This window comes from Anguilla rostrata, chromosome 16 (genome assembly GCF_018555375.3).
Source record: "Anguilla rostrata isolate EN2019 chromosome 16, ASM1855537v3, whole genome shotgun sequence".
NCBI classification, from domain to species: Eukaryota; Metazoa; Chordata; class Actinopteri; order Anguilliformes; family Anguillidae; genus Anguilla; species Anguilla rostrata.
In genome coordinates this window covers 15842762-15870172 of record NC_057948.1, presented here as the reverse complement: position 1 = coordinate 15870172, position 27411 = coordinate 15842762, and the positions used below count along the sequence as shown (strand labels likewise).

General features: G+C 41.9%; 1 protein-coding gene across 9 annotated transcripts in view; it reads left to right on the top strand.

Annotated features, from left to right (window-relative positions):
* The window catches only part of znf536 (zinc finger protein 536), a 164775-nt gene that overhangs the window by 15899 nt on the left and 121465 nt on the right, over positions 1–27411 (top strand). For 2 of the 9 annotated variants that reach the window (XM_064312510.1, XM_064312509.1), the window contains exon 2: positions 23334–23507. The exons of 5 other annotated variants lie outside the window; for them this stretch is intronic. The gene's annotated coding sequence lies outside the window, so the exon portion shown is untranslated. Of the gene's footprint in view, positions 1–17527; positions 17866–23333; positions 23508–27411 lie in introns of those variants that run through there. 2 more of the 9 variants (XM_064312511.1, XM_064312512.1) reach the window with 2 other exon arrangements.

Here is a 27411-nt window from a genome sequence, read left to right as displayed (position 1 = left end):
TGAGGGGGTGACGGTTTCAGGGCGGTGGGGAGGAATTATGTTGAATGTGTATGGCTTGCAACTTTCCCCCTGTTGGAAATGTTTATTTGAACAGTAAGCTCATGATTTGAATATTTGTAATCCATGCTTAAATTTACAGGCCAGATGAACTTTTTGGCACAGGATCGCAGCCATAAGTAGGATTTTCGCAAAGCTTTACAAAATTTTAAGCCATTTGCATGGCTTATCTAATTGAGAAAAAATGTTTCCCCCTTTATTACTATCATTTTTTTAAAACCTTTAAAATGGTCATTGTTTTAAACACTGTATGTATACACTTATCAACAGGACGTCAGGAAGAGATACATCTGTCACAAGAAAAAGGAAAGGGAATAAAAAGAAAAAGAAAAGGGAATAAGATGACCAGAATGGTGCAGGTTGTCCATATTAAATTCAAATGAGATTACTGGATATTGACTTCCAATGCTAAAGGCCCCCCTCCCCCCCTTCCATGTTGAAGGCCGGGTGGTTGCTGAAGCGAGTGGAGAGAACACTTTCTTAAATGATGCTAATCAGCCCAGAGAGGCCTGGCCTCCATCCCCGTCAGTTTTCTGTAATTCAGATGTGCTGAGAACCTGAAATTAAATATGTCAGCCTTCAGATTCGGGCATGTGTGTGTGCGTGTGTGTGTGTGTGTGTGTGTATGCGCATGCGTGCGTGTGTGTGGGGGTGAGTGCATGCGCGTGCATGTGCGTGCGTGTGTGCGCGTGTGAGTGTGTGGTGGTTGGGGGGACTGATTAAAGAGAACCAAATTAGCAAGCATAAGTAAAAGAAGTTATCACCCCCCTTGTCTTGACAAAGTAGACGGTTATGTGCTTTACACAGTTTTGTGATCACAGATTTTGGAACAGGTATCTTTTTAAATGTGAATGATGAGTGTGCTTGTGTGCATGTATGTGTGTATGTATGTATATGTGTGTGCGTGCGGGCGTGCGCTCGCATATGCTGTATGATTATGTCGTGCGCTGCGCACATGCCTTTGTTCTGTGAGCTCGGCGGAGGGCGGGGGGGGGGGGGATTGTATGAGCAGCTGAATCACTACATAGCCTCTGTTCTTCGGGGGTCTTGGCAGTAAGCAGTGTGAAAAAGCCAGCTCTTTCAGGGCATTATATAGATTAATTTACTGTGCCACAGGCTTCCAGCGACACCTCACAGGGGAGGCTGAATCTTGTGCCTGTTAGCTGATGGGGGCTGGGGAGGGGGCTGAGGGGACCGGAGCGCAAGACTGGGGAAGGCAAACAGTGACTTCTGGGCTGGATATGCGGGGATTGCGGAGGGCCCGCGTGTTTTAAGATGTGCATCATCTGGCAGAGACGGCTCATTATTCGGCCCCCTTCCCCCAGCGGATGGGCTCCGGTGTGCAGGGCCACTTTTTCATCCATCTGAGGCGTTTTCTTAAAAAAACAAAAACAAAAAAAAAGAACAAAGGGTTTTTCTGTCGGAGCCACCCCTAGAAGCACACTCCAGGTTTGTAGGTTTTTTTTTTACACGGAGTCAAAGTACCGGCCCGGGGTCCGAGGAGTTTTTTTTCCGGAGTTTTAAAATCTTCGCTTGCGTTCCAGTTTCGCACACCTAGGAAGGAGGGCAGACACTAAAGTGGAAAAACACACAGTGTAGCGTGCGCAAAAAAAAGCCTCACCCGCGCAAACACAAAATTAAGGCACGACAATAATCCCTTTGTTTCCCCGTTTGGTATTGTGTGTTGTTGTTCCTTCCTTGCTCTGTGAGTCTCGGAACAGGATTCCATAACTTAGCCCGCTGCAAGAGAATTATGCGAGTGTGTGTCTAAGTGTGTTTGTGTACTGGGGTGTGTGGTGCATCGGTTTAATGAGGTGTGATTTTTACATGTTCCATTTGTGTGTGTGTGTGTGTGCTCGTGTGTGCTGTGGGAGTAGAGTGAGGTGTGATTATAGAATGTTGTGCATGTGTTTTTTCATTGTGTGTGCGTGTGTGTGTGTGTTTTTGTCTGTGTGTGTGTTTTCATGTGTGGGGGGTGATTGTTAAAGCGGTATCTCTGCTTAAATAACCTACTTTTCTCTGACAACAGCATCAGTTGTAGAGGTGCATATATGCAGAAAGCTATTTGGAAAGGCATCCTCGTAGTTGTCAGGTTTTATTATGTGGGGAGGTGTCATGTTTGTAACGAAGCTGAGTGCAGATGGCAGAGTGGAAGAAATGGATCACTAATTTTAACAATGATTAATGAACAGAGATGGAAAATGAATTACATCGGACTATTGGAGGCAAGGAATATTTTCTGTGAAAATGTTAACTTCGTCTGCCAGGCGGTTGTCGGGGGGGAAATTGTTTTTTTCCTGGGATCCTTTGTTAAGTCAACACTTCACTGCTTCCCCCCATTATTTTAACGTTTCTCACTTTATGTCCTGCATGGCCTATACGTTGTTTTTATTTATACATTCATTTTTTATTTTTTTATTTCTCCTCAATGCCTCACTATCAACAAATGAGACAAGAAAGGTAAATATGATAAAGGTTGATCTTTCACAATATTTATATTTTGCGAATGCATTTGTGTCCTTGCCTCTTTAAAAAGGTGTAATGTTTGGACTGTACAAGGTGTGATCGCTGTGCGACACTTTTACATGGAGTGTAGAGAATCATTCACACCTCCCTGTTAAAAGACCACTGCTTTTACAAGTTTGTCAGATTCTAGCCCCTGTGCTCCTTGACTGACCCCATTCAGTGTATACCTGGTCCATGGATGCTACTTGTGCCTCTTTACTATGTGTATCTGCTCCATGGATGCTAACATCTACTTGTGCCTCTTTACTATTTGTATCCTGCACACAGCGACACATTAGTATATAAAACCTCATCTTTATATTACACTCCATTTCTCTCTGTTCAAATGCATTTCGCATTGAGAACACATATTTATGACTGGTGTATGGATCCAGGTTATGAAGTTTGGGTCTTAAGGGTGACCCTCTTGAATGGGTGTTCAACTTTGTATAAACTAATTTAACATTTAAGGCCTAGATTTGAAAACAGTTTCTCCTTGATGTTACATACTTTTGGTGTCAGCTGAACTCGCTGGACTGAAAAAAAAAATGGAATTAAACTGAAAAAGTGTATTTTAACTTATATAAGCAGTAATGACACAACTGCTGTTGCTGTCTACCCAGTATTTACAGTATAATAATGCCTAAAAGAGAGATAACAGATTTCAGCTAATTTGACCAGTGTTGCAGAGCACTGAGCACTTGACCTCAAACCACCTCCACGGCAGAGTCCTCTTTACCCCGTCCCGCGGGTCTCGCGGACCGGCACAGATCTGTCCCGTTCTGACCCGGGGGGCCGTCCTTACGCTGGGTGTGGAAGATCGTTGCGGACGGTGCCTTTTCCCTTACAGGCATAATGTGCCCCGCCGCCGCAGTCAGACCTGCGAAAGACGGAGTTTCAGCTCCATCGCCTTGTTTCAGGTGACGGTGCAGAGCGGCAGTGCCTGCTCGTTTCGTAGCGGGACTCGCGCGGCGGTGGGTGGAGTGGAAAGAGGGGGGTCAGTTCCCTTTCAGGCTGCTCGGAACCCCTCTAAAGTGCTTCAAAGTGAGGAAATGCTGCAAGTAGCACACCCTGAGACTCTCTTATCAAGATTAAATAGAAATGGGAGGAGGGCTCATTTTACATGGCTCAAAACTCTCTCTCTCTCCCTCTCCGTTTCTCTCCGACGACAATCTTATGTCTGTAATGTGGGCATGCGGCAGGAATTCAAAAAATCCAAGATAATAGATATATGTGAACTGTTTTGAATTTAATTAAGCTCCTGATGGGAAATACTTTAGGAAAAACAACTCCTCGTAACAATGCGTGCGTGCTGGAGATCTCAGGTTACCCGGCATATGCTAAACACTCAGAAAACATACACAATGCCTTTGGTGAACAAGGTAGGGTAAAAGCTCCTGGGAGCCAATTTAGAATGTGACTTAAGGCAAGTGTGGCTTTTTTTGTGCCTGTTTCTTTTGGCGCTCTATTGAAATAGCGGTGGTGATTGGAATTCCCTTGCAAGCTCCGGGGGTGGCCTGCTTCGAGACCTGCATCTGTGCTCCTGATTCTGCCCCTGTAGACAGTACGGGAGGCCGGCTGCAGCTGAGTTACTAGGTTACGCATTACTTTAAAGAGAAAGGACGCGCAGTTCACATACTGCCGGCCTGCTTATTTGTCTTGCAATATGTGGGATCCTTTTAAAGTAGGATTCGATGACTCATTTGCTCTGTGTGTGTATGTGTGTCGTGCATAAAAACATTTTGTCTTCTTTTCTCCCCCCCAGCATTGTTTTTCTAAAGGTTTTCATAAAGTCCGTATCTTTCTCAGGCTAGAGCTCTAGATTAATTTGCCGAGTGTGTATGTCATTTACGTTTTGTGTGTGTGTGCGCGTGTGTGTGTGTGTATGTGTCTGAGGAAGATGAAGAGCTGTGTTTGACGGGGGGGAATGAAGAGTAATGGGAGGTAGGGCAAAGAAGGCGTGTATATTTTCTGAGAATGTAGTTTGAAAACCTGACAGTGGATGCACTAAAAAAATCCTTGCTAATGCAAAGAGGAAATGGACACTTAAAAACATTTCCAAGTGTTTAGCCAAAATGACACAGAAAAATAAGTTAAAAATGGCATTTATAATAAATAAATGCTGTTATAACCAACTGGGTTATGCTACAGCTACACGGAATTGGGTCCTATGAGAAATGTTTATGCAGGCTATTCAGGAAAGTTGGAAAGAAAAATAAGGTGCATTCATAAGGGACTAAATCAGATTGAATCAGGGGGGAATATGCGTTTCAAAAATAACCTTTCCTTAATTTAAAATGGAAAAAATAATTAGTTATTATAAATAAAGCAACTGTGTTTGCAGAAGTATTGCAAGCCCTTGATCATTGTTATGTTCACAGGCATAGCTAAGGACTGCACGGTATTGGGTCTAGACTTTTGGTAGTAGTCAACACATAGGAATGCATGCTGTATTGGGTGGATAATGTTTCTGCCACAGTGCGGATAGGTTCTGAGGTGGGATACCATTCACGTAGCTTGACCGTGGGATAGCATTCCGTTTGCTTGACCATGGCTAGGCTAAACTACAGACGTTCGAAACATTCAGTGCAATATTCTTTTCCCAGAAGTGCTATGTGATCAGAAGCTGTCCCTGTCTTCTGGGAAACGCTGCACTTCACACAATGTTAGTATTATCCATTTGAATCCTTCAATGCAGGCCCACTTTTAGCAGTCAGTGATGTTTATATTTTTCAGTCCCAAAGTATCACTGGCTGCATTTCAGAGATCAAAATGACTGCACAGATAATTAGAAATAGACACAATGCTTGGGAAAAAGGGCTAATAATTAAGATGAGGATGGATGTTTAATTTTCAAAGCTGCGATGGTTGGGATGACATAGTTTCAAAGTGGCAATTATATTGAAACCATAGAGCCAAATATCCTGGTTTGTCTGCCTTGTTTACAGGGGCATGTCTTCCCCTCGAAAAAGCAATTGCCTCTGTTCTCAGAGGTATAAACTTGATTGGGGAGGTTGCAGGTATGGATTACTGGCATGTCAATTGATAATTTAAACGGGAGGATATTAAAGATGTCTGTCATCTTTCCTCTTTAAGCCGGAGTAAACAAGTGGGTATGAACTTTTTGCGGAGCTCTGTCACCTCCCTAATCAGGAAGCAGGATCTGAATCACAACACTTCATTTACTTTCATCCAGACAAAAGAACAATTGCGCTTGAAGTAATGTGATTTCTAAATAAACGCCGCCTGTCAAAAACAGAGGCGCATTTAGTTCCCAATGTAGCTCAAGGAGACAATTAGCAAACAGAGGTGACATGGTAAACAGGTGCACCCATTATTCCCTGAGCTTGTGGCAATATATTCCCATCTCTTAGACTGATGGAAGATCATGTGACAGTTTGGTGAATTATCTGTCTGCATCAGCCCCGGCTGATGAAGCCTGCCCGCAGTTTGAGATCCGTCTCGAAAAAAAAAAAAAAAAAAACGCCGCTCGGAATCGTCAGAGGAGGAGGAGGAGGGCTGCGGATGGTACTTTGGCGGGGGGGGCGACACGAAGGATCCTTCCCTCTCTCCCCTCTGAATAATCACGGGCGCGTTCTCTCTGCTACGCTTGCTTTCTTTTAATTCAGAACACACAAATGTCCTGTGTGAGGTCAAGCCGGTTTGTAAAAATTGATTGTCATAAAGTGCTAATCAATGAAAACCTTTTCTCTGGAAGCAGCAAAAAGCTATAACATTTTATTAAAAAAATACCGTCGAAGGAGCCCAACCTATACTACAGATGTCTTACATAGCCTACAGTGCTTAGAAATTAAAGTCAAATTATCGGCTGCCTTCATTCTCAGCATGTTTGGTTTTATTGAAAGGCACACCCAGGGTATTGCTGTTCAATTTCAAGATAGTTTATTTTTCTTAGTTAGAAAATATGGATTTGTTTTTCTTTTTCCTTTTGAGCACTAGTATGAGTGCAATTTTACTGTGGAAATATGCTTTATTGTATAAAATAATATTTAATCTCATATTTCAAAATAATATTTTATAATAACCCTGGCAATTAATTTTAAATATTTGCGCATTTTTTTTAATGCGTTGGCAACGGTTTATCCACCAAATTGATGTTACATTTTTCGGCATGTGTTTAGACTTAAGGAATAGTAAGTGCGAATGATATGAGTCATATTGGATGGCTCACAAACACATGCTCATCCTAACACATTCTCACACGAGCACAAATGCATCCCTTTTATGCAATCAATCTTCGCTCAACATACACTATCACTGAATGAGATTTGGTACCAGAAAAAAAAGTGACCACAGTGTGCATTCGTGCAGGCAGATATTTTAGCACGTTTTCATTCCCACTGTTCCATTATTGTAACCGTAGAGATATCAAGCGGTTTTTAAATTCTGTTTTACTCTGGCCACGGGTTCAGACTTTGAATACATGTATCCAGTTCCCTGCTCTTTAATAATGGTTTAATTCCTAATAATAATTACTAAGGATGGGCAGAATAGACACATTTTGTTTTTCACTGTTACCACTGCATTTGCTGGAGTAGGTGCAGTAGTGGTGGAGTTAATGATAATAATTATTTAACATTTTTCATTGCAGGATAATTATTTAAGAGGTTCATATAGTCATCAGAGTAATCAGTAAAGAGCGATTACTGAAAATCCACGGGCAAACAGATGGTACTTAGACTTTTTTTCATATTAAAATATTACGGTTAGTGCCACCGCATAGTAGGAGGACAATTCAAAGGACAAACAATAAAAAATCACTTCACCTTAAAAACACAATCAGTCACATAATTGGGCCTTTTGGGCATGGGCTATTTAAGCCAACCAGTCAGCCAACTGCAGAAATAAATGTAAAAAAAAAAAAAAAAAATATCCTCCCGTTGATTCCAAGTCATAGCATTTGTAGAGGAGACCCAGATGCCTTAGCTGTTAGCATAACATTTTTTGTTATCAGGTGAATTGCTCATACAATGCTGTGGTTTATGGCCATTTTCCTCTTACGTGATGTGTGTTCTCTCGGTCCTCCCGGGGTTGGCACTGCCACAGGCCTTGCCGATATGTTTTTTTTTTTGTACATGACTAGCGAGGGAGAAAAGCTTCTCGTTTTCCAGGGTCGCACTGATCGGAACATGGAGGATTCTGCCCTACATTCCCCACTAATTGTATAATTGGAAAGCTTTCTAAATGAGCGGCCCCCGTTGCAGGCTGCACTTCCAAACGCTTCCCCCTTCAAAGCAAATCACAAAAGACCATTTTGGGAATAATAATAATTTCAAAAAGCGTCCATTATTAATCCGTACACTACAACTACAACAAACCACACACGGCAGATCTGAGAGAGCCACGCGAGACAACCCTCAATTAATGCCTGTGGATTTTCAGATGCAGGCCACTGGTTATCGGTGATGATTGATGCAAAGAACGTCTACGTGGCACTGCTAAAGCCTAGCTTCTGCTGTACTGTACTTAGCCGGTTGATTTCTGCATTCCGTTCTTCGGGAAGCCTGGTTATATCTGATGACACACCTGTGCACTGTCTTTGCTGTCATATATTATGTGTGCGCCTGTACTCACGGCCAATTGGATTTCCAAATTTATAGTCCTTTCGGCGCTAGTTATTTCCATGGAGATGGAGGGACAGTATAATGATTTCTGAGGGTGATTATTCCAACAGTACTCTAAAGTGCAGTAAAATGAATATTTTAATTAACCTTATCGATCAGCAAAAACAGAAGTGAATAGAATTTGCATACACCGCACTTGATCAATGCATTAACTGATTTTTCAAAATTGGATCTCCTCATAGTTTTCGAAGAATGGGAAAGTTAGGATCAAAATAGATTGACCTTTTCTGTTGCCGCTACGAATACAAAGTCTTTCATCATGCTGTGAAGAATGGGAAGAATTACAAAGGCTTTCATCTCAATAAAAATACACAATTCTTTAAGCGGTGTGACGTTGGTATTGTTGTTACCATGCAAGTATTCCACTAATCTTTCGACATAACAAAAATTAGAAGGAGCTTTCGAGTCTAGCTTTGTAAACATAGTACGTTCGTTGTTAAATACCTCTTTAATTGTCATCTGAAAACAACACCCAGTATTAAACAAGTCATATTTCTCTTGGAAAAAAATAACAAAATCTACTTTTCCCCCCTGACTGGATTAAAAAGGTGTTGGAAAAAGCAATATGTTGCTTTTCTTGAGAGCGGTTTATTACTGCGCATTGATTTATCATGCTCTTAATACGGTGTACTGTAAACCAGTCAAGGGCAAAATGATGGCTGAAATCCGGCTTCATGGCAGCAGTGGTTTTTGTAGAAAGCCTTTTTGAATAGTTTGGAACACAAAAGGGTAATTGTTTTAGCCCAGATGTTGCTTTTGCACAACAAGCAGGATACAATGTTCCCACTGAGCTGATGAGCCCAATCAGTGAAATGATTAAAAATTGATTTTGTCCCTGTAATTACAGTATGTAAACTACTTAGCCAGGATTGCAAAGGAAGTGATTTTCTAATTACGTATATACTCTGGTGTCTAATGATTGGTTTTTTGAAGTAATGAAGAGAGAGCCCTAACGACTCCTCGGTGCTCTGTTGTTTAAAAAAGACCATCGTTAGGGTAAGGCAGCGGCAGACAAAGAGCGCAAATTGAATTTTCGCCACTGTTAATGTGCACATGGATTTGTTTGTTAATACGCGACTGGGACGCTAATGGCGGTCATGACTCGTGGCGGGTCACAGGTCCGGTGTCTGGATTTTCCGGTTAGAACCCGGTATCTGGTATTGCCATGAATGGATTTCCCCCCACTCAAAAAACAAGGAAATATATTCATCTGAAAGAATAAACAGATCTGTATACCCCCTGTCTACGCACTCCAGATTTAAAGCAACACTAAACGGCCTGAGTAACCTCATGGGGCGGAGCATGTAGACCCTCTGTAGGTACTGTAGCAGTTTCTTGGATAATCTGGAGTGCTTAATGATCAGTCAGTGTATGGAACGTCTCAATGCACCATGTCTCGAATGCTCAGATGATCACATCTTTACTCGTAATCAAAATCGCACTCGCTCCCTCAACGGTATTTAGCGTTGAGTGAACACGCGCCGTAAGTCAAGATGTGACGGCAATAAAAGAGTTTAATTTTGAGGGCGGTCTCCGCCACTGCTGTTCTTTTTGTGCTGATAAGGGGAATATCTCAGAATTTCAGTTCAGTCGAGTCTTGATGCTCTCGCTCTTCGGGAAAGCTTTGCCAACTTTGCAAGTAAGGTCCTCATTATCTCCATGGGGAGTCGGGCCTTGTATCACCATAAGCTTTTATCTGGTCTCGGTCACGTAACTGCCGTTGTAAATTCAGGAACTTTAAATACATTAACACTGGCTTCGATGCAATACCAAGGGGGTGTGTAATGTGTGTCACTTAGGGCATATCTAAAAAGGGTATCAATTTTATGAAGGGGAAAACATTTAATAAATCTCTCTGGTCTGTGACGAGGGTACTGCTTTGCGTCTAGGTTGCGGTTGTTTTGACACAGGCCCAAGTCAAAGTAGAAGACAAAGCTGAGGCTATCACTTTTTTAACCATGTTTTACAGCCCTAAGCAGCAGTATAGTGCAATCTGATAATGTACTCTACTTTGTTGAAATGAGAAACAAAAGAAACTCCTCAGAAGCTCTGTCACGGATTTTATTTGGTGGTTTGAGGTGACACATTTCACTGGATATGTGTGATGTGTGCGTTGTGTCATCTCAGATGACTAATGATAGTCTATAAAAAAATTATTTTTTTAAACTTTGAAATGCAACCAGTATCTACCCCTGCTTTGACATGCACTAGAACAGGGTGCAGAGCAATACCATGGTGTGCATTACACCTAAATAATTCAGTTCAGCTATGATCTGTCATGTTTCCCTTTTTGACATGCGATATTTGAATTTAATATTGCATCAATACAAATGATGTGTCGCATCGCAGCACAATGGTAGGGATTTGGAAAGAGGCCATGGGATCAAAATCATGATATACTTGAGGAAGAAACTAACTTTTTTGCTTTTATATGTATTTAGAAAAAATGACATTTCTCTGTTCGGGAGAGCCTGTAATTTCACCAATGCATGCTTGATACTGAGATGAAAAAACCGATGAGTATCCCATATGCAGTGCAGGAAGCAATGAAAGCTCCAGGAAAATCATTTGTGTATGACACAACTTTTAAGTAAATGTGCTCTTTGCGAGTAAGTGTACTTTTTGCAAGAACAACTTACCGTAATTACAGTACGGGAATTCTCTCTGTGTGAACTTTAGAAGCCATACAGGTAGTTTACTGTTCAAATGCAATTTGAATTTGGAAAGGCAGAGAATCACTTTACCTGCGCTTGACTCAGAGAGAGGGGTGAACAGTTTTTTAGGTTTTACAGAATTTAAGGAGTGCAAATAATAGATTATTTTGAGAGTCATCTCTGTCAGATGAGACTCGCTGTCCTTCCACGTCACTGCCATTCTTAGCACGTGCGGTACACGACTGCTTCTTTACTCTCGGCGTTAGTGCTAATGATCTGTTATTTTTGTGATTTTCTCAGATGCTTTTCTTGAAGAAAGAAGGCAAACCTGTGAGCGCATCATTAATGCAGTGTCTGTCTCTCTCTCTACACGTTCACATCTCAAATCATCTCCTCATATCAATTAAAATTCCAAAAGGAAAACACCTGAAGTTATGATCAATATTTGTGTTATGGAAGACAAAGGTGATGGAGTGGAACCCGGTGTAACGGACTAGTGATATGTGTGAGAAAAACTGTGGGAAATGCCACTTATTATAAACACACTGGTGTCTTCAAAATTGTTACAAACACAGTGTGAAAGAAGACAAAAATCTACTTAATAGGATCCCTAGGTATTAATGTGAATTTTAATATTGCCTGTGCAAGATGAGCTGTTAAAAAGGTTTTGTATGTGGGGCCTGTGACTGCGGGAGGGGGAATTCGCTCAAAGGTTCTCTGAGGAGAGGCTGTTGCCCTCAAGAACATCACAGCAGCTCTCCTAGCATCCTGTGCCCGTGTTTGTTGTTTTTTCTTGTGTGGACACCTCCCCACATGCACACCTGTAGCACTCAGGTCTCCCCTTAAATAATGAGGGGCGTGGGAGTACAGGAGGGAGATGTGTGCAGTGTTTGAGGTGTGTGTGTGTGTGTGTGTCTGTGTTTGTGTGTATGTGTGCGCACTTGTGCCTGCCTGCCTGCCTGCCTGCCTGTTTTGGTTTGGGTGTTGTACTTTTGTTGTGTGTACGGTTTTACATGTAAACGTGTGTGTGAGTGGTTGATCTTTGTGTGTGCATCGCTATAAATGGATTGTAGGTTGCAGCATTTAATCAGTGTGTCACATTGTGTTGAGATTTTTTTGTTTTAATATTTTTAAGTGTCGTATGGCTGTAGGTACACTCCAGGTGAATTGGTTTGCTTGTGTGTTGTTTATTCCGACGTTCGCCGAGGTCATAAATGATGCCTTTACATAAAGAAAAAACTCTTTTGTAGTGGGCAGCCATCTCATACTTTCTGCCTATAGACATTCTTCCAGTAGTGCCTTTACATATAATCAACATATTTGAAAAGTGAACTGTGAGGCATGTGGTCTGCATGGTCAAGAACACACAAGTGATGTATGAATGATGTCACAGTGCACGGTAGCAAGCGTACATACTGTTCAATTCAAAATAAACATGGGAAAGAATAGTGGTTCATTTCCAATGTACAGATGCCTGGGTTGATGGACTGCCCCATTAGCTCCAGGGACAACATTAGATTTGCTCAAAATTATTGATCTTTTGTTTGTGAGCCAAGTCGGCAATAAATAACTGAATGAGAGAGATGTGACTCATTATCGCGTCCCGTATGACAGAGCTCTGTCAAATCGGCCCTCCCACTTCACCACTCCCATTACCGTGCCCCCCCGTCATCCGAGTCCAATTTAATCTTTTCATTTTTTATATATATATTTTTTATATCACTCTAACTTAAGGCTCCTTCTCCGTATCTGATTCTACATGGATTTCAATTCCGCCCAGATAACCTGTATTATTTCATATTTTATACACAGGCTTCACAAGCTTTCTGTTTTATTCCTACCTTCTTAGTAAAAAATCCTTTTATCACACAATGGGTAATTTATATCCATTACCAACGTTTTCAATCCTTTTCAGTGCCGCTGTCAGTGCCTTTGGCACAGTAATGATTAATGTGATCTAATAATAGTGTACCATTATATTTCCTTTAGTAAAACATGTACCAACATCCTATTCAGCTCCACCAAATTCATAGCTTCTTATAACATTTTTCCTTTTTTTCAGCTGAAAGACAAAATTACTATTTTCTCATGAGGTGATTAAGATTTTTTGTGGCGTTTCATATTTTGCGTCGCGAGAGTTTCAGTGAGTTTGATGGCAGAGACTTTGTACTGGCGGCGGGAATACGCAGCACTTCTCGTCCACATGTAGGTAGCAGCTGTTGGTTTGCTTTCATTGTCGAACGGGGCTCCCCGTTTCCTCAGAAGGGCTGCCTTTGATGTACACGATTACAGTTTTGATACTCAAACGCATATTTAAGGGCATTAAAGAGCGGGAGCAAGAAGCTCCTTCTTCATTATCAGGAGTCTTCACTTCTCAAGAGATCACAGAATGTTCCTGAGAGTGCCGCTGTTTTATTTGGTGGTTGATTTTTTTATTGAGTCAGACCGGTTGATGTGGTTATGATTGACCTTGGGTCAGTGGTTGTGCTGGCTGTGGTGTTCTACCAGTGGCTTTCTCTCATCTATAAATGTGTGGGTCTCTTCTCTAAAGAGATATCACCAACTCTTCCGTAACAATTTCATCTTTACTGACTTATGTGTACAATTTGTTTTGCTGTTTCAAGCAAGGCTGTTTCTGTCCTCTTTATAAACTGTTGATATATATATAGCTTATACACACCATGAGCTTTCTCTCTGCTAAACAGGAATATAGGCTACCGATTGACTGCTACCGCAGCTTTTAAAGACTGTTTCTAGGCCTCATCAATAGCTTATTGAGCCAAACAGTATTCCAGCAGCCTTGTGTGTCACTCTGTCATTTTGGTTGCTGCTGATTTTGTCTGGTCTCAATGCGAGAGATCAGCAAGAATTTTCTAATGTCAGGTTTAATCAAATGAACAATTTTAGGCTTGATTAAGTTAAATATGCCTGCAATGCGTGATACCTGCAAAGTTGTTATGTGGTCAGTCGCACAAGTTATTCTCTATTAATTAAACATCGTTCTCTATGCTCAGATGTACAATACTATTTCAAGAAGGTAAAGGATCACAGTAACATATCCATTTCAATTTTAATATAATATTGTATGTGATATTGTATTTATTAAATATATGCTATATATCTGTGTGTGTGTGTGTGTGTGTGTGAGAAAGAAAGTAGGAATGTAATACTAATACTTGTAATATTGGTATGGGAAACACGGAAATATAATGCATGAAATCAAACAGAGTTGTGATGAATCAATCAAATGTTCGCCTCTTTGAGCAAAGCGAAGGCGAACGTTATTGAGGAGCATGCTGGCTCCCCGCAGAGCTACTGGTGGATTTGGGAGTGTTTGGGAAGACGCGGAGCGGTCCAGGAGTGGGCTTCCATCCCGCCAAGCCGAACTGCCTTATCCGGTCTACACAGTGTGGGGGCACGTCCCAGTCTGGGGTGCCAACAGTACCCCCCACCCCCCCACCCCCCGAAAAAGTGTTAACCCTTCTCATGGTTTGCCAGGGCTTCTTTTCCGTCCAGAATGAACAGGTGGTCTCTCCAAACATGGGCGACTATTTACACATGACTAATCTCAGTGTGTGCGTGTGTGCATGTGTGTGTGTGTGTGTGTGTGTGTGTGTGCTCGTGTGTGTGCATGTGTGCGTGTGTGCCTGTGTGTGCTTGCACGTGTGTTCACGCTTGACCAAATTGTGTGGGTCTTTGCACACTAATCTTTACATTTCTTGAACTGTGCGTGTGTCTGTTTCTTTGTGTGCATGTATGTTTGTGGGGTGTATTTACGCGTGAATCGGCGTGAGCTGTGTGTGGCTGCGTGTGTATACGTCTGTGCTTGTGATTCTTGATTGCTTGGTGTTGTGGGCCAAGTTCTCTCTACTGTGTCAAATTAACATCAGATGGAAGTAGCAGCAAGAACAATATCGGATGTGAATTTGATTCATCACGGGACTAGTGCGCAAAGTGAGGTATATGGGGCTCAAACCTGTGTCAAACCACAGGACACATAGCTGTCAACACGTCCAATCAAAATTGGTTCTCTCTTAATAAATCCTTTGTGGGGAGTTATTCCTTCTGTCCTTTGAGTAGCACTGTATAAGCGATATCAATTTTTTCAGCATTGTCATTTAGCCTTTTCCTACTTTTAAAAGGCAAAAACCCGAGCAATATGAAGCGATGCATTCTTTCTCAGTGTGATATTTGTGGGGCATTTCTGAAACCACAGCAACATTCAGCGCTCTTCAATGCTGATAGCTGTAATCACCGAGACAAGTCCCAAATACATATCCTTGATATTATCCAAGTTATAGCTTTTAGGAACATTGGTTTTTTGTTTCTTTGTTAGGAAAAGGGATAAATAAATAAAGGCTGACAAACAAACAAAAATAATGAGAAAAGCTGGTGCGTATATTGCTGCTTTGGCCGCTGTCTGATTAAATTCACAGTGAATATGACAAAAGATGTAAATTTTGAAGAACTTGTGAAGTCAGGGAAAGTTGTGAGCTCCATGTTATATCAGGCACTTTTCTGAATGTGAGGATGAAATGTTATACGTTAGTTGAGCCACCATTGTGATAGGATGCTCAGCGCCCACAAATAAGGGCTGGGAGAGCTATTGGAGCTGCAGAATAAAATCCCCAATGACTGCTTCCTGTTGCAGGTTTTAACAGAATGTAAACATTTGTGCGCAAAATTCTTTGTTTTTAGTTTGAAGAACGCGACTCTTCATTTACAGTGGATTCCTGATGTGAATGACGATCAGTAAACATCAAGTCCAATGATTAGAAGTATAATTATTTTGGATAAATATTGTTTAATGTACGGTCCACTAACATATTCAGTATATCTTTGATGTCATCATTACAAATAATTGATTATGTTTGGGGGAGAAGTGACAAATTATGCCAAGATGACCATGACTGCATTAAAAGTTGACCTTGTGATTTTAACAATTTTCTAATTGTTTTGAAATCAACTTTTATTTGTTTTTGGGCAGCATAGAAGGAAATGGCATCTTATAAATATCTTGGAGACCTGAAACAAGAACAGTTTCACAATTTTACAACCTTTACTCACTCTCAGTCATGCAAGGTGCTGAAGTCAAGGATTTCTTTTTAAAAAAATTTTTTACAAACAATCAAATGATGTGATTAAATGCTGTTAGATCCCTTTTCAAAAGTCATATTGAACATTAACAAAAAGGGCTACAGGATGCTAGCAGTTAGCTGGAATAATGTCCTTTGCTGTGCAACGACTGACCTTTTCCTCTCTTGGAATCAAAAAATATATATTTTCCATGGCAATGTTGCATTGCTAAACTCAGGCTTCTTCATATTTAACTACGTTGCTCGCATTAATGTTGATCACGAGGGCAGGTGGATATTGTAGTATGATTACATGTATGTTACACAGTGGCCTCAACGGGCTTCTATTTCATCGTACCGACTTTTTTTAGGTTTACTCTCTCTTGTTTGCACATTTCTCATGCCTTTCAGAAAGTGTGATAGAGGACTACTGCTGTACATTTTTGGATGTGTTTTCACAGTTATAATTTCAGCACGGTCAAAAATGTGCTAGTTATATTTATCTTTACCATAATGGGATGGTCCCCAGAATACACTGAATTGAACTGTTATTACATTCTGGATGATGATTTTAATGAAACATAAAATGTGATTTTTAGAAAAGTTATCACAGACCTTTCAAATAATTTGTCATTTGGTTATTGGCAGATGCCCTTGTCCAACGCATTAGTACATAGATTAGTGCAGAGTTCAGTGCAAATTACTAAATAATATGTGCCTGTACAGTAAACAGCAACGTGTTTCTCAACTGTCAAAGCAATCCAACTAATAGTACACTACCACAAATCTGACATTCTGGTCTAAACCAATCAGTGGTCAATTTACTGAAAAGTGTTTTTCTGCATGAATGAAAAAAAGCCAATGCTAACGCTGTGAGTCAGTGGAGATGCTGTTATTAAAGGGTTACCCCAGAGGCATTTCTGCATGTGAGGGCAACATTATGAGAACCTTAATGTGTTAGCTGGGATAAGCCTGTTACAGGGTCATACCAGGATATCGCTGCATGCGTGAGGGTTTTTTCAGGGTCATTCCAGACTCCTCTCCTGTGTGTATGGAGCTGCTGCAGGCTCTTTAGCGGCGATGGGGTTAAGAAGAGGGAAGTAGCTGCGGGGTGAGTGACAGAGAGAGCCCTGACTAGGCGCAGCGCGCGGCGGCCCAGCTCGCTCGCCGTCTGTAAGCCCGGCTGTATCGGTGCGATCCCTGTGGGAGCCGACGAGGGAGAGAGCTAGCGGGCCGCGCAGATCCGCGCAGGGTCAGAGGTTAAGAGGGATATCAGACGGGGTTATGGCAGGGCAGGTGGCTGAACGCTCACCGTCTCCCCCACGCCCCCTGCCTCTTTTAACAAGGGAAACCCTTTGGGCGAGGGGGTGGGGGGTGGGGGTGGGGGTGCTTAGCTCCTTTGACAGGACAGACTGGGACAGAGCAGGCTCTTAAAGAGTGAGTCAGGCCTTCACGTGGAGAGGGGGAGTGAGTGAGTGAGTGAGGGAGGGAGGGAGAGAGGGAGCGAGACACATGCTCTAAAGTCCTGCCTCAGCATTTGTACGCGGTGGCACCACTCCTGTATTACACATGATTCAGTCTGTGCCGTGATGATGATGATGATGACAATGATGATGATGATGACGATGATGATGCGGATCACAGATGGCCACCTCAGCTCTGCCGCACATCATCGCTGGCCGTTTGAATACAAAGGAGCCGGCGCTGGCCATAGCATAAGCTAATTCCTCTTTAATCTCTTAAGTGCTGTTATGGCAAAGGCGGGTCAGTTTCTTAAAGTTACACTGCAGCTCTCCTTCCTCTGTCTGGGGCCGCCGGATGATCACGGCAGCACCGGTGAACTGAGACCCAGGAGAGGGGTGAGGTGAGGGGGCGGAGCCCAGCTGACGGGCAGGTCAGAGGGGGGACTCGACGGGCCCGCCCCGTGAGGTTAGTTCACCTAGTCGCTATTTCTACCAGAGCTGCTGAAATGTCTTCTCTATCACCACATAAATATGTTGAGGAGGTGTGGATACAATGTAGCGCTCATCTGTGGATACTGAAGGTCTGCAGCAAGCTCCCAACACTTTGATTTGTATCTATTTATATTAAAAACCGAGCAAGCCTGTAAGGGCTCACACATAAATGCAGTAGTGTGATTGCGTTTATTTTTTTTTCCAAATTCAGACGATGACATCAAATGTCTGCGCTATAATTCAGAGGAGAGTGGCGAGATATTCGGCATGCATACGAATATGAAGCGAAGCTTTATGAAAAAAAAAAGTTTCAATTATTTAAAGCTCGCGTCATTTTGTCACACGATTCCTCGCAGTAGTTGCAGTCAGGCTAATAAACGCACGCTGGAAAGTTTGTGAAATCGGCGGTGTACCTATAAATGATAACTCCCACTACCTCGCTCACAGCAACATGCTGCAAATTGTGCTAAAATCTGCAGGAAGTGCAAGACTATGCTGGAGACTGAACCGAAACAAAAGGCCGCATGTTTTATTTATACATCAAACGTGTGGAAGGGAGCTACGGTTTCACTTTCTACTCGCGGATCAATTCCCTCAATAGAGGAGAGAAAGCTGCGCGGAGATGGGTGGATTATTGACGTGTCCACCATTGTGTGCACTGTGTCATATTCAAATGTACTGTACATGTGCCCGAAATGCATCCATCACAGGGAAAGAGAATATGTTAATGAAAACTATCCGCACATGTGAAATAAATACTGTACATATTCAGTGAAACTGCATATGTACTACATGTTTCAAACTGAAAAACGAAACATGTAGGATTGCTTCCTTCTTTATTGTGAGCATCAGAGATATATTGGCTTATCGAGAGCATTTTTCAGCATTGACCGCTGCGGTAGTGTGAGAGATACAGAGCTGTTTTAATGTAATTCACTCTTTGCTTTAAAAAGAGGAGAAAGGGGAACAGGTTCGTGGTCATAAAAGGGGTAGTTTAACAATTGATTGAGGCCAGTGGTGGAAATGGCAGCTCTAAATCAATTTTATCTTTGAGGTTCTAAAGAGTGTTTTCTAATGAGGTTAATACCATATAATGACCAGATTCTTCCATTTAAGAATGCCCTCCAGGTGTTGAAAAAGACAGATGTCCCTCTGTAACACCAGCACATTGTGACCCGATGTCTGCATGTGTCTGAATGGAAATGTATCCCAGCTGAATATGTTTTGAAAAAAAAAAAAGGCTCTCTTATTCTGTGGTTATGGACAGAGGGGGGACGAGGTCTGCTTAGCATGATACCGTAGGCCGGAGGACCGTAGCGCAGGCACACACACACACACACACACATACACACACAGAGCCCGCAATCAGGGGAACATATTCCAAAAGGATCATCTGTCAAGGGAAATATAGTATATACTTAAAACTGGGAGTAAGAGTAAAACAGAACACGTACACGGGCAACATACTGTACAAACTGTACAACTTGGGGCCCTAAAGCTATTATGATGATCTAATTAGGTTTATCATAATACCGTGTCACATCACTATCCAAGTCAGCCCTGTCCCCAATTCCACAATTCAATACATCCCAATTTGAGAATAAGGAAGAAGAACTTCTTTTTTAAAAAATGAAGTTTTTTTTCCCCTCAGTTTCCCAAAACCCAAGCCACCCACTACCCTAAGTTCAAAGCACTGATAAGATGGAATATATAAAGATGTGGTTATTTGCATTATTTCACGTGAGGACTTTTTTGTTTCTGTGTTGTAGTATCTGTGCTCTTTCACTGCAGGTTATAATGGATGGGGCAGTAGCTGGGCACTCTCTTTCTCTCTCTCTCCCTCTGTCTCTCTCTCTCTCTCATAATGGGCTTTGGAATGTCCAGGTACTGACCTATAAAAAACCCTTTAGGAGGCCCATTAATACAGCTGTCAGGAAAACTATATTTATATTTATTTTATATCTAGGTTGTGGTGGTCAAACACAATTTGAATTACCAGCAATGACATCCAATTAATTTTCTGTATGATTATCAGCAATGCCTCTTCTGCCTCAGTTTGCACACATGTACAGGATCGTACAGAAGCAAACACATATGCATACGTAAATGCATACACACACCATTTAAAAAGTGAAATACAGACACACACATCCACACATTTATGTACAGGCTTTATTGCACTGCGACATTGTGTTTGCGGATTTATGTGTATTTATATCCAGCTTGCACGTAATGTACAATTCACAGTATATGTGCATGTACTTGTATCCATTCTTGGTAGTAATTGCATACTGGACTGTGCTGCTGACATTTGTCATTGGTGGTGGACATCTTGGGAAATTCTGTGCCATTTCTCCTCATTGACATGCAAGCTGTGACTTTTTCTTCTCATGACCTGATTGGCTGGCTTTTGCAAGGCAGTATGAAGTGAGTTTGTTGAAATCAAACCACAAATCCTGCTCATGATACAATGACATAAGTACTTAGATGTTTTTTTTTTTTTTAAGGGGAGAAGATATATATTTTTATTACCTTTTTATTTTTATTACCTCTCATTTTAAAATGTTATTGAAAGAGTCCAGTAAGTAAGATTACTATAAACCCGTTTCGATGGTTTGAGGTTTTGAAGGAGCACTCTTTTTGAGTCCGTTTTCTTTGATTGATGTGTGAAATAAGTTTCTTTCTTGAGATATAAAGGCCGTCCTTCTGCCTGGCTGAAAGGTGGCTATTGTCAAGGCAGGAACACTTTGTCAGGAAACAATTCCGTTCCCAAGGCTGAGGAACGTGTAAAAAAAGATACTGCCATTGTGTACTTTAGGAACTTTAATTTTACTTGTGAGGTCATTTTAATCCTGATGAATTTTTATTGTAGCTATAGAGTTGAATAGCAAGAACGGTTTAGTGCAGAAACCACCCACGGATCAACTAGAAACCTAAACTTAAAGCAAAAAAAGGAGAGTACTTTCTTGTTAAAGGACACATTGGGGTGTATTTAAAGATCCACAAAAGAGCTTATCTGAATGGAGACTGGTTTTACACATTGAAGCTTAAAATTTCTGGATGAAAATAGAACTGCGATTTAACAGCAGTTATAGACAAAGAGATCATGGAAGTGAAAACCTGGTGAAGTACCCTTTTTTTCTCATGTACTCCTGTGAAGAAATGAGATTCCTTAGATACCATTACAATAAAGAAAGAGCAAGGGAAAAAATAAAAAGCACGTACCGAGCAATGCCTAATTAAATTAACCGTATTACAAAGCATGTAAAATTGCAGGTTGGATATTTGGTGGCGTCTCTAGTTTTTCCTTTTTTTCTTTGCAAAGCAGGCATTCACCCCCCCCCCCCCCCCAACAATGGGGTCCCACTGGTGATGGAGTAACTTTGTGTGAGAAAGCGTAGTAACCTCGTGGATTTACCCGAAGATTTTCCTAATCCCGATTTAAACAGTGACAGTTTATCCGTTGTTCCGGTACGGTTTTGACCCGCAGCTTCTTTTCGGCTGCAAATTCGAGGCACATTTATGCAAATGAACGAGACACCTACAACCAGTGAAATCTGTGGCAGCTGTAGAATAGAATTCAATTAAGACACCCCTGAGGTGTGGTAATTGATCCGCACACATTTTCTCCCTTCTTTTTTTGTTGTTGTTTTATGAAAACAAAATCCTGTTTTTCGGGAATTGAAAAGCAGCCGAATGGCTGAATCATCACCAGCTATTTTTAAAATGAATATGTCAAATTGGAGCAGAGTATATCGCCTTTCTCTGAAGAGATCGTTTTCATTATTTAAGGCTTTTTTCCCCCCGTAGTAATGTTGACACTTGTGTCTAAATTGAGCTCTCTTTTTTGTCTGAAATGTGTATGTTACGTCAGTGTAACCAATCCTTTTTTCATTTTGGCTCCCTAACTCTCCCAGTCAACTGCTTTTTCAGAGCAGCGACGACAACAACAACAAAAGCAGTTTCATCGGAAAGACAGATGATCAAAAATATTTAAGCTTATTCTCTATAGATACCAACAAAGAGAATATTGATATGTTCAGGAAGAGAAAAATAAATCTAAGTAGGCATTTGTTGGAACGTTATGATTATTCCTGACTAGAGACATTGGTGCGCCACCCTGAATGCCAAGGACTGGTTTCCCCATTAAACTAATTGGGGGAACTTTTTTTCTTTACTGACTTTGCACTTTCTTTATAAAGTCGCCCTCTCAAATTTGGAGGGTTGCAAGTGCTTGACAGTGTATTAATATGGAGGCCGCTTTGTTCTGGGAGGCCACTGATACAAAGTGCTGTTTGTCCTTTCATCATATTTTTCTTCTGCCATTCCTCTGGATTGGTCTACCTGATCTGAAGCGTGCCTGAGTTTCACTTCTCGATTTATCTTAAAGAGAGGAGGGCTGGTGGGGGCCCAGCAAACAAGCGAGACACATCAAACCCCCCCCCGACCCCCACCCCACCCCACCTCCTCACCCCCCCTTTTTTCTCTCCAGATCACCTTCATGTGGCTGGTTTTCGGCAGCCTGGGAAGCTCACTCAGCTTCCCCCCCACAGCGTTTTCCTTACGTCCATTCACGGCCCATTCCAATTTGTTCTAAACCAGTTTAAAAAAAAAAAAAAAAAAAACATCTCATCATTTAATTAATGCAGTCAGGAAAGAAAAGAAGGTGGAACTCTTAAGTGAGGACAATATGTTCTGATACATTATACTTTCTTAGTTCACAGAGGCAAAAGGGCAGTGAGAGGGAATACTTGCTATTTAATTACTGTCAGCTGAATGAATGTTGTTCATCCACCCCCTCCCTGATGTAAAAATTCTTATTCACTTAGTATGTAGGTCACATTACAGTGGTGTCTAGTTATTGGACATGGGCTTAGATAACTGTTTGTTGAGTATTAAATGGTTTTGCTGCCTCAGCACACTCTTTAACTGGTATTTTTCACACAGCTGTGCTATTGAAAAGAAGCAGCGCTGCAGCAAAAATCATGTCAACCTCGACTTTCTCCAAATCTGGAGCTTTGTGCCGCGTACTGTAAAAGAAGGCACTATCTTCATGATCTGGGTTTTCCTATTTAAAACAACAACAGCGGCAAAAGGAACGTAGTCGCAACAAACAAATAAAAACTGCATTAGAAATTTCAATAAACAGCAGTGTGTCAAACCCGCGAAACAAACCTGAACCCTCAATCAGAAGTCCAGTCAAACAGAAATACCAATCTTATCAGTGTTGGCTTTATGTGACCTTGTACTTAGTTAATGCATAACATTCTCACAATGCTGCTGTAAGGTTGTAGCTTTTCTATCAATGACTTATCTCCAATGTCCCTGAAACGTTGCGGGAACGTTATGGTTCGATTTGGTAGCATGTTCCTTGCAACGTTTACCATCTGATGTGTTTCTGGTTTGTTCCTAAACAGGGGCTGTTTTTTCTTTCCCTTTCAGAAAATGAGCCCAGATGGTGATTGATTTTTCAAGTGCTGACAGCCCTGCTTGAGAACATGTTCCCACCTTCTTTGTGCCGAGCAAGTCAGGCAAACTAACGTGATGATGCGATCATCGGCTGTATGCTGCCGACGTGGACGATTGATTGACACGACCCCCCCACCACACAAAAAAGTAACATTAACCACAGGTTATTTAACTGCATCTTTTTAAAAAGAACACACAGGGGACACCTTGAGGCCTCTTTATTTCTGCCTTTATAAAAAGTTTCGGGAAAGAGCCCACACACACACACACAGACACACAGACGCACACACACACACACACATGCACACACAGGCATAAAATGTGAAGTAGTTTCGGCTGTGAATTTCCCCCCCGGTAGCCTCACTGAGTAGATATTGCAGGGCAAATTTGTAATGGCTCCAATGAGTCAATTCTAAAGCTAAATGATGTCATTGGCTAACTAGCCATTCTCAGGCCATTGCTTCTGTTTGCGTGACTAAATACATACAATTAAAGCCCAGCACTTCTCAATCTCTGTGAACTCATTGTTATCCAGGGTTCAAGTGCACAGATAATGGGCCGGAGGAAAACAGGCGTATCATCGCGGCACAGCACACAGAGAGCTGGTTGGTAAAATAAATCTCTCATTATCTGATGCATTCTTTTCACCGACGAGGACGTCGCCTCTTCATTTCTTTTGTCCGCGGAAATTTTCTGCAGCCTGCGTCATATTTAACTAAGCGTAATTGTGCAAAGTTGTGACACTGGGCTGAAATCTCTGGCCTGCATATAGGTCGATGAAAGGGGACCCTTCAATGTATCCCACTGTATGTGAATACAAATGTCATTAGTGGGTGTGTATGTGTGTGTGTGTGTGTGTGTGTGGTGGGGGCACTTAACAGTATACAAAAAGACTGATACTTGGAGCAAGATGAGAGGACAGCTTCAGATAACAAAGATTGCTTATGAAAGAGTCTAGGCTGGCCCAGTTTATGAACTCTTATGATTATTTACTGTATTAATGCCTGCTTATTATCTACACATTAAAGATTTGAGTGTTCTCTGGGGAACAGGTAACATACTGTACGTTTATCTGCTTACAGGATACATGTTCCCATACATGTCCTGTCCATCCTGCAGGTGGGATATAAATCCCCTTTCCTCTCTGTTTCCCAAGAAGGGTTGCCTAAGCCAACCAGTGTTTGACTCTGTGTCAGCCGCATACCCCCCATGCCTAGATCTCACTGTGTACAGCGATAGAGGCGACCCACCCTGTTGCACTCTAGAGTTTGGAGAGGGGGGTCTTCGGTGGGGAGGCAGGTGATTTGGGGGCAGCGGCAGGCGGAACACGCGTTCCCCTCTGCTTGTTCACCGCAGTGTTGGTAAATGGATCTTATTTTGTGGAGCGTCGACACGTGTAAGGAGCCCATGGCTCATTAAGCGACCGAGATCTGACTGCAGATAAGGTGATGGATGGCGACCAGGGACCGGGCTCGGTCCCTCCGCCCAGCCCAGCCACTCCTGCTCCCGGTCGGGGGAGCAGCAGGCCGAGCCTGGGAGTCATCATGGGGGGCAGGGCCTGACGTAAATCCCGGGGGGGTTGGATGTTTATACCAGCTCAGACCTTGTGCTGTCATGGACATAATATGTGAATCTCTGGTACAGCCTAACAGATTTCAGGAAGCTGCAATATCCCTCTTTCAGAAGTTCTTGATGAGCTTCTCTAGCCCAACACCATCCCCCCCCCCCCCCCACCCCCCCCAGTCACCAGCACGTCAATCACCTCTCGCTATCCTGCAGCGGAACCACCACTCAATCGCCAACACACACACCAACACACACACCAACAGTCAGCCACCAACACTGAACACACATCAACATCCAAACCACCAGTCACTGACAATCACCCAAATCCCTACTCACAAAGCACTAATCATACATTCTCTCCTCCATTTCGCTCCACTCAAAACTTTACTTTTCAAAAGTTTACCCCAACAACGGTTGACTCAGCCAAACTCTACCTACCTTCACTCACTGGTGCCCCCTCCCCAATTTAACAAGGTACCGTTCACTCAAAGCACCCTGTCAGCAGTGACTTTCAAGTGCAGTAGTCAAGTTTACATTCCACTCACTCATGTGATACTGTGCTTGCCAGGTCAAGCATCTAATTGGTTGCAGATTTCACTTTAACTGTGGTGTTACTTTCCATCCTTGGGTTTTAAAAGAATCAGACTAAGGACAGCAATGTGAAAGGAAACACTGGCTAGTTCGCTAAATTCACCATGGCCTTGTCATGTTGTGTGACGGTCGCAGGTGACAGGTGATGATGGAAATTCTCAGTTATGTCTGGAAAGGGATCTTCAGCTTGTGCACCCTTGCCAAAGAGTGCCACCAAAAGGTTGTTCCCAAGCAATCTGTTCCATCAAGGCATCTGGTGTTTTTTTCCCCCCCTTCTATTCTCTCTTTTTTATTCTCTTCTGTGTGTCATGACAAACATGCTTGATTGGATTTTCAGCAGTTGATGAGACATCACCAGTTTTAGAACATAGACATTTCTAAAGAGTCGTTTAAATTGCCAGTCACCATAGCCCTGCGTCCATCTGTGAAATCTCCGCCAGTGCTCCTTTTGATATTAACCCTAGCAGGCCTTTCCACGATGGGATGGATTTCCAGGGAAATGTGACATATTGCAGATAGCGCGTCTTTGTGCGCTACTCCCACGATTCATTGTTCACTCTGCGTGTCTCGCGCATCAATACTAGACCCAGCTTCCGATGTCTGACGTTTCAGAGAGGGGTTCTGCTTCGCCAAGGGCGCTTTATGTGAACCAAGTGGACCACTGGTCTTGGGGAAGTAGGTTGAGCTGTAATGTTGAACCCAAGAGTGGTGGGGAACTGCCATTGCTTCTTTAACTTTAAGCAAAAGCTAGATTTGTAAATTCAAGAATCTGTAAAATTGAAAAGTCTACTGATCACCTAAGATTAGCGCTTTTGGAAAGAAAAACACATTGTCCCTGAAAGGGTAATATTGAACACAGATCTGTTAGGGTGATGTTTTGTTGAGTTCAGGATCATTGTTGGAAGTTTTGTATTTAATTCCATAATTCAATAATGGATATCCACAATTAATTTATGGATATCCATAGTAGCTGTCCTTGTGTCCAATTCGTCCTCTTACTGCAGGAGACCACTGTAGTAAATGTTTTGATGATATCAGCTGAGTAGTTTTGGTCCAAAAATAAAACATTGGTGAGACAACAGGACATAGGACAACAGATGAAATGAACGGGCCATTAACCTCGGTGTAGGATGAACCTATATTTATAATTAAACTGCATCGTTGGAATAGTTCGTAATAAGGTTGATAATATGTGCACCACAGTCTCTGTTACAGTTCCCTGTTATTTGAGACAAAAATTAGCCTAGTTATCGGAATATTGTCAAAAACAATTTTCCAGGCAGATTTGGTAAACCACATGATGCCTAACTTCTTAGTAGCTAATTTAGGGAAAAAAGGACTGTATGTGTGCATGCCTGTGTATCATATCAAACGGCTAAAATAAAATGTCTTCAGTCACTGAATAGATCATTTCAAAGTGTGAACATGAATATAAATTTAATTTGAATAGCTTAAAATACACCATTTGAAGCTTACTGTTTATAACGATGGCACTTATTGTATCGAATGAATACACAAATGTATTTATTTATTTATTTATTTATTTATTTACTCAGTCATTTTCACTCTATACCATGTCAACACTGTTGATTCCATTAAGCTAGTCTCAATGTCCTGTAACACACTGTTGACTATGCAGTTCTTAGTGCCACAGCTGTCATTCACTGCTAGTCTTCTTTGTCAGAAACCTCTACAGGTAATTCTCAAAACCAAAGATTCTTTGGAGTGAGTGGCCAGCTAATCAGACATTAATACATGGAATTTGATGGATGCAGACGTAAAGCAAAACATGTCATGTCAACTAACTCTTTGACCTTTCGACTGTGTTAGCTTGGTTCTACTTCAGAATGGTTTGCTTGGCTTCAACTAGTATTTTTTTAAGCAAATGCTTTGT